This window comes from Berghia stephanieae, chromosome 13 (assembly GCF_034508935.2).
Source record: "Berghia stephanieae isolate SIO BIC M18660-M18661 chromosome 13, UCSD_Bste_1.3, whole genome shotgun sequence".
NCBI lineage: Eukaryota > Metazoa > Mollusca > Gastropoda > Nudibranchia > Aeolidiidae > Berghia > Berghia stephanieae.
Window position 1 is genome coordinate 36,643,709 of NC_088372.1, and position 7,500 is coordinate 36,651,208.

At 38.5% G+C, this 7,500-nt stretch overlaps 1 protein-coding gene across 5 annotated transcripts in view; it reads left to right on the plus strand.

Moving 5' to 3' along the window:
* LOC144959015 (electrogenic sodium bicarbonate cotransporter 1-like) overlaps positions 1–7,500 on the plus strand; it is a 178,961-nt gene that overhangs the window by 75,737 nt on the left and 95,724 nt on the right. For 4 of the 5 annotated variants that reach the window (XM_078891348.1, XM_078891347.1, XM_078891345.1 and 1 more), the window contains one exon: positions 6,803–6,840. The gene's annotated coding sequence lies outside the window, so the exon portion shown is untranslated. Of the gene's footprint in view, positions 1–6,436; positions 6,622–6,802; positions 6,841–7,500 lie in introns of those variants that run through there. The other variant, XM_078891344.1, reaches the window with a different exon arrangement.

The window sequence follows — 7,500 nt, forward strand, 5'->3', positions numbered from 1 at the left end:
CCTTCATGTTTAAGGCTGTATATTGAATTTTCAGTAACTTGGTCATCCCAATGTAATACCGTTTTGACACAATGGGGCAACAATTTTTGTAAAGAGAAAACATTTATATTGTGACTGTCGTTAATCAGGGCTTCAGTGTTCTCGTCATTTTGTAAAAGAGTTGTGTTCCAGTTTCATTACTGGGTTTTCCGATTCCAAAGAAGGTAAAAAAAAACCCAACAAAAATCCAACAACGAAAAACGATTACTTGCAAAGAGCACTTTTCCGTAAACTGTTTTGGAACACGCCCGTGATCTAATTTTGAATAATCGAATCTCCCATTATTTTTTCAATGCTCAGTTACAAATCCTAGTGGACCAGAATTTTGAGAAAAGCTCTCTACTCACATTCCAGCGCCGAACTCAGTGAAAATGAGTACCTACCTAGAAACAGCGTTGTTTTTGTAAAGAGCATCTTACAGGCGCTGCATCTCATGTCACATGTCGGCTTGGAACTCAAGTAAAACCACTCGAGTAAAACAATAGCATTGGATAATGGAAAATACGTTTAATTTAATTTAATAAGACGGCTGTGGATCTTTCGGGTTTCCCTCTGTAAATTGAATTAAAGCTTAATTTTCATTTTATTATTGCTAAACTAATGCTAGGTGACTGTCAATGATAGTTTATCATCTCTTGTATTGTTGTAAAAATAGGGTGGGGTTAGGGGGGGGGGGGGGGGGGTGTTAAAGCCGTTAAAATGGGCTGTAGGCTAAATTTTCCTCCCTTTTTCACATTTTGTCACCATCAGCTCTGATTTATTTCTTCGAGCTTCAAGCAGCAACGTTTGCTCTATCTTGATGCTATGCGTTTACGTGAAATACACCATCTGCCAGCCGTTATAACGTATCAACACCCAAAACTATGTGTGACCTTAAACGTTTATAAGTCTGATTGATACAATTTACTGGAACTTGTCATCGAAATGGCTGTTTTAAACAATAACCAAGAGCTGAATGACGTCAAATTCGTTCCTTCTGTAAAATCTCACTTTTTTAATGTCAGCTTACGGCAGTTAAGGTCGTCCTGTACGAAACCAAATAATTTGGCGATCTAAAGAGCTTTCAAGTGTGCGATCCGGACAAGTTCTTGTTTGGCATAATACTATTATACAAGTGATAGATGGTCCTATGCTAAGATATCTCTTGACTGTTTATGATGCTCATTATCCAGTGGTCATTAAATCACGGCCGGTCAACGGTCGTAATGAGGTCCTCACGACCCAGTACCACCTACCTGATGATGTCGATGTCCAGCATGTTGGAAGGCAGTGGTGTTGTGTTGGTGGAAGGACAACGGCCGAGATGACCACAAGCCGTGTGGCCGACTATTGTTTAGGACAATGCACAATTCTATGGACACTCGAAGAACAAATAATAGAATATAATATTAGTGATACATTGATAATGAGTATCAGTTGTTTTTTTTTTTTTTTTTTTTTTTTTTTTTTTTTCCCTTGTCAACCCGTTCCCATTGGGTATCGGTGAGGTGGTGGTGGTGGTGGTGGTGGTGGGGTGGGGAAGGGGGGGTGCCTAGGACAATATTAAAACTACACACTTATGTAGCGCCAACATCTCATGCAATATGGCTCTTGTCTCTTTACAAAAAAAAATATTATAATATCGTTGATTAAACAATGACTACAGCTATTAGATACAGATATATATATAATATTTAAACGCTATCGACATAGACATACATTTTTTTAAAATATAAAAATAATAAGATAAACAAGTAAAGAAATGTTTTCTAAAGTATTATCTTTGTAGCCTGTTTTGAACGCCTCCAGGGATTCTGAATTTCTTGTCTCAAAGGTAATTTATTCCAAATGGAGGGGCGGGCCAGATGATGTAATAGATCTTTTATATTGCGCGTTTGTAATGATGCAGTTGATGTGGTGCGCTTGCACGCGCGCGCGCGCGCGCACACACACACACACACACAAACATGTACACACACACTCACACCTTACTCCAATGCTTGCTCCCTGATTTGTCCCTTAAAACCCATTGAGAATGTCAAATGCGTTGGAAAAATGGCGGCTATGGGGTCTAGTTGTATGACACTCGCTTTCGGATCGGAAGGTCCTGGGTTCGAGCCTCGCTCGGCGCATTGTTGAGTCATTGGAAAAGGCTCTTTACTCACATTCTCTCACCGTACTCAGGTGTAAAATGAGTACCTGGCCGTTAACAATGTTGTCTCTGTCCGAAAAAAAAAATTATAATATCGCCTAACAGTCGTCATGTCCCGTCCTACAGGTTTCCTGCTGCTGTTGTCCAGGGGCCCCTTTTAAAGGGCCTTGAACACATTTAGTGGATACTGCGCTATATAAAATCTCAATTTGGATTCAATTTAAAGGTGGGATTTGTATAACTCAAATAAATGATCGATAATTTTTTAAGCTGTTCGAAATTACTAAGCAATTAAGGCCAATGATAATAATAATAATAATAATAATAATAATAATAATAATAATAATAAAATAATAATAATAATAATAATAATAATAATAATAATAATAATAATAATAATAATAATGATAATAATAACAATGATTATAATAATAATAATAAATAATAATAATAATAATAAAATAATAATAATAAATAATAATAATAATAATAATAATAATAATAATAATAATAATGATGAAGATGAAGATGATGAAAATAAAAATTAAAACTAACGTAACAATAATACAAATTAAAAGTTTACAAAATGATACAAGTGTTAAGGATTACCTCAAGATAGGCCAGGCTCGAGTAAACCAGCACCGCCTTTTTCTGGCTAAACACTTTTAAAATAATTTTGGCCAGAAAACGTTTCCTTCCAAAAAAAAATGCTTTGAAAATATATCGATGGATAAAATTAAACCCCAGCTGGGCCAAATTAATCTCGAACTTTAAACTTCTTTGGACTCTTAGGTTTGAGTGTTTTTAGCACGTTGAAGGTCATTTTGATGAATGGACATAATTTGAAGAAAAAATTGGGTTTTTTTTTTGTGTGGGGGTGTCTAAAATGGAGATAGAAATAAGTGTTTTGCGGGAGTAGGATTGGGCCACGCGCGTGTTGAGTGAGTGATTGTGGAAATTATTGTAAGATTAGCGAGATAGGAGATGTGTTGGTTTGTAATCAACGTTAACACTCGTGTGGGATGACTGAACTGTAACGGATATGATGTGGAAGGGTGAGGGATTAAGGAGGGGGGGGGGGGGGGGGGGGGGGTTGGGGGGGGGGGGGGGGGGGGGATGACGATTAATGCTTCTTAAGTCATGTCTTTATGATGATGATGATGATGATGATGATGATGATGATGATGATGATGATGATGATGATGATGATGATGATGATGATAACGGCGACGCTTATTGAAGTCCCAGGTTCGAGAATTTTTGACAATATTAAGTCATTTTGATCGAGCTATAATTGAAGGACGAGTTTTCTGGCCAAAATCAAAAAGAAAAAGTTCCTTTTTTTTTCTTTTTTCTTCTTATATTACAGACGAGTGAAGGCATTTAATTTATATTGTAAGTTACAATGGGTGCCAATTTTCCGGTTCATGCCGGAATTCCGGTTTTGCGATACCTCGAAGTCAAATACCTCCGGTTTCAGTGTTTTGAGTATGCTGTGTAATAATTTAATAATGGTATAAAAACGGTGATGAAATAAGAGTAAAGTTTAGGCAGCATTTTCAGTAGGAACATTTTCAGGTTTGGTATAGTGTCGAGATTTTAGTTTCAGGTTTCAGCACTTCTTCCTGTTGGCACCCATGATTGTAACCATCGTCTACTTATAGGAAGTCGCTGATTGTAACCCATACTTCACAAGTAAAGCTTAACTCTTGGCTTTATTTCGTTTTGAGACGAATAGTAACTTTATATTTGTGGATAAGCACTATATTAGATTTATAAAGCGCTATCTTAAGTGCTATTTATCCTCCTCCTCCTCCTCCTCCTCATCATCATCATCATCATCATCATCACCATCATCATCATCATCATCATCATCATCATCATCATCATCATCATCATCACCATCATCATCATCATCATCATCATCATCATCATCATCATCATCATCATCATCATCATCACCATCATCATCATCATCACCATCAAGTATTTCCGGTCTACGAACGTATACGGTAAGGGTTAAACTACCTGATTTGCGAAACACATAACACGCATTGACTATAAAAAAAAAGGGAACTGAGACCGAAACATTATCAAATTGTAGATCTACATCTAATTCTATAAATTCTATCTTCTCTATCTGAATCATTACGTCATCCATGCCAGGATTGGTTCTTGTACTAGAAGAATGACCTGGAATACGAGTTTGGAATCTTGACGTCGTAAAAATAACGTCTTTGGCCTCCTACGCGTTCTGATTTCTTTAGTTTTTGTCGTTCATTGTGCGTTCATTGTTGTGCATCTGATTGGGGATTTTAAAATGGCCGGAAGTGGAGGAAGTCGTCGTTTATCAATTATTCGTCATTTTTGTTTTATTCTTTAGTGTTTGTATTCAAAATGTGAAGAAACCAGACATTATTTTAAAAAATCATACAGCGACCGCTCCCAGCGTTTTTTTCGTCCCCAATCAACTATCAAAAATTGACTGCTCTTGGTTTCTTAGGTTTTAAATATTATACAGAGCTACAGTGTTTGGAGCTTAGCACCACGTGCACTTATTTGCAGGTCTGATCACCTAATTCCTTATGGCCCATTGTTGTAATGGAAATCTTTAAAAAATGACGAAAAATATCGTCCATTACATACAACAATGTTAAACTAGGCCCATATGCGGGTTCGGTGGTCAGACCTGAATATATGTACAAGTCAGCTTAGCTCCATTAAAATGAGATTGTTATGGATTGGGCTCGATATTCAGTTTGAAAATGTAAATCCTTGGAATAAGGAATTTTAAGTGTTTTGAAATTGAATTATCACAAATCAAACTGTCTCAAAGTCGATGAGATCAGCGAACAATTCAATTTGTCTATCAATTTTATTTAGTTATCCATGGCCTAAAACAAGAAAACTAAGGTATTTTGGACACCTAAGAGGCCATCAAACTGTCAACAAGGACATTCTTGAGGGTAGTGTTGAGGGGAAAAGAGGAAGAGGCAGGCCAGCAAGAACTTGGATAGATGATGTGAGGACATGGACAGGATTGTCGGCAGCCAAATGCAGTCAGCAAGCCGTCAACAGGGAAGATTGGCGTGTCATTTCAAGTCGACCTCCTCAACCCATGAAATGACACTGGAAGAAGAAGAAGATCCATGGCCTGGCCTGCCCTTGCATGCACGTTTCCTATCATACGCCTACACGACGATATGTCCTCTGCCTCCCTCATGTACCCAGAGTTTGTTGAGATGTTGCTTGTTGATTGTTGACAGCCTCAAACTGGTCAAATAACGGCAGCCTCTGACAACCACGATATTTTTTTTCTCCTCTATGTGCCTCTGAGTATTAGGTTTTCAATATGCCCAAGAAAGCCCATCTGCCTTTTTCTGATGGTCTTCACAATTTGGATGGGTTTCCCTATAATATGCAAAACTTCTACGTTTGTTATTCCATCTATTATTCTATATTTGTGCGGCTACTATGTGGTCTTGTGGTATGGCACTCGCTTTCAGATCGGAGGTTCTGGGTTCGAGCCTCGCGCTCGGCGCATAGTTGGGTCCTTGGAAAAGGCTCTTTACTCACTTTCTCTCATGTACTCAAGTGTAAAATGAGTACTGGCCGTTAACAGCGTTGTCTTTGACGGAAAAATTGTAATATCGCCTAACAGCCGTCCTACATGTTAAATGTTGCTGTTGACCAGGGACCCCTTGTAAAGCGCTTTGAGCACATTTAGTGGATATTGCTCTATATAAAGCTCAATTTTATTTCTTTTTATCTGACAATTTAAATTTGATGTTTAGCAATCTTCTGTACAAACACATTTCGATGTTTACCCCGGTTTTATACCGCTTTTAACTGAATTTTCACATATTATATTTATGGATCCATTATGCGATTCCAATCCATATTTAGTGGGTTTTACCATAAATAATATGTTATGACAATGCAAGTTCTGAACCATTAATTTGTAAATTTAACTAGGGGAAAGTTTTTTCCTTTGGATAGCCAGGCGACTTTTGACGAATCAAGGGACAAGGCTGCCAGATAGCCATAGTTCCTCGTGGCCAATTTCCATCTCAGAAGTGGCCAAATAGAACATCTCACTAATCGCTGTGACCCCCTTGTAAAATTCATAGGTTTTGATATTTATTTTTTTAATCGACTAAACGAGGAAATTTGTTGTTTTTTTTTGTGTGTGTTTATTTTTTATAAAAAAAGATCATTTTTTTAAATCAATAACAGAAACGATATTCTCTGTGTGTCCAATTTTAGCAAAGCACGTGGCCATCTGGCATCCTTGGTAGCACGGCGACTTCTGACGAGACGAGGGACGAGACACACTAACTGGGAATTTCCGTTGCAGTGCGGACGAGAGAGAGAGAGTCAGTTGGCTGGTTGGCCGCTTCAGTTATGAGTACCGCGTGCGTTGTCACACTTCGTGGTCACTTTCTGCGATTGTAAGCTTTACAGCCAAATTAAATTATTATTATTATAAAATAATAATATTGTTCTTCTGTTTTTGTGGTTTCGCTACTATTTGTGACAATAGTTTCTTTACACTATTAATTGGATACATTTTCTGAAAAGGCTCTTGTCCCCCCTGCACGATTTTATTTTATTTTATTTTCATTTCCACAGGTGTTGAAGGAGCTTAAATACCAACTGGAACTGTTCAGGTGAGTTTTATTTGCCTTTTCAACATTTTCTTTAAAATTAATAGTTTTAATCTTCTCTTCTTCTTCTTCTTCTCTTCTTCCTCTCTTCTTCTCTCTTCTTCTCTTCTTCCTCCTCTCTCCTTCCTCTCCTCCTCCTCCCTCCTCCTCCTCCTCCTCCTCCTCTCCTCCTCCTCCTCCTCCTCCTCCTCCTCCTCCTCCTCCCCTCCTCCTCCTCCTCCTCCTCCTCCTCCTCTCCTCCTCCTCCTCCTCCTCCCTCCTCCTCCTCCTCCTCCTCCTCCTCCTCCTCCTCCTCCTCCTCCTCCCCTCCTCCTCCTCCTCCTCCTCCTCCTCCTCTCTCTCCTCCTCCTCTCCTCCTCTCTCCTCCTCTCTCCTCTCTCCTCCTTCTCTCCTCTTCTCCTTCTTCTCTTCTTCTCTTCTTCTTCCTCTTCTTCTTCTTTCTTCTCTCTTCCTCTTCTTTTCTTCTTCTTCTTCTTCTTTTCTTCTTTTTCCTCCTCCTCCTCTCTCCTCTCCTCCTCTCTTTCCATTCCTCCTCCACCATCATCCCCCTACTTTTCATGTTCACCCCTCTGCCTATTATTATGTTATTTATTTATTTATAATTTTATTTATTTACTCAATCTAACTTACATGCATATATGCAAATCTCGCTAGTTAACATCT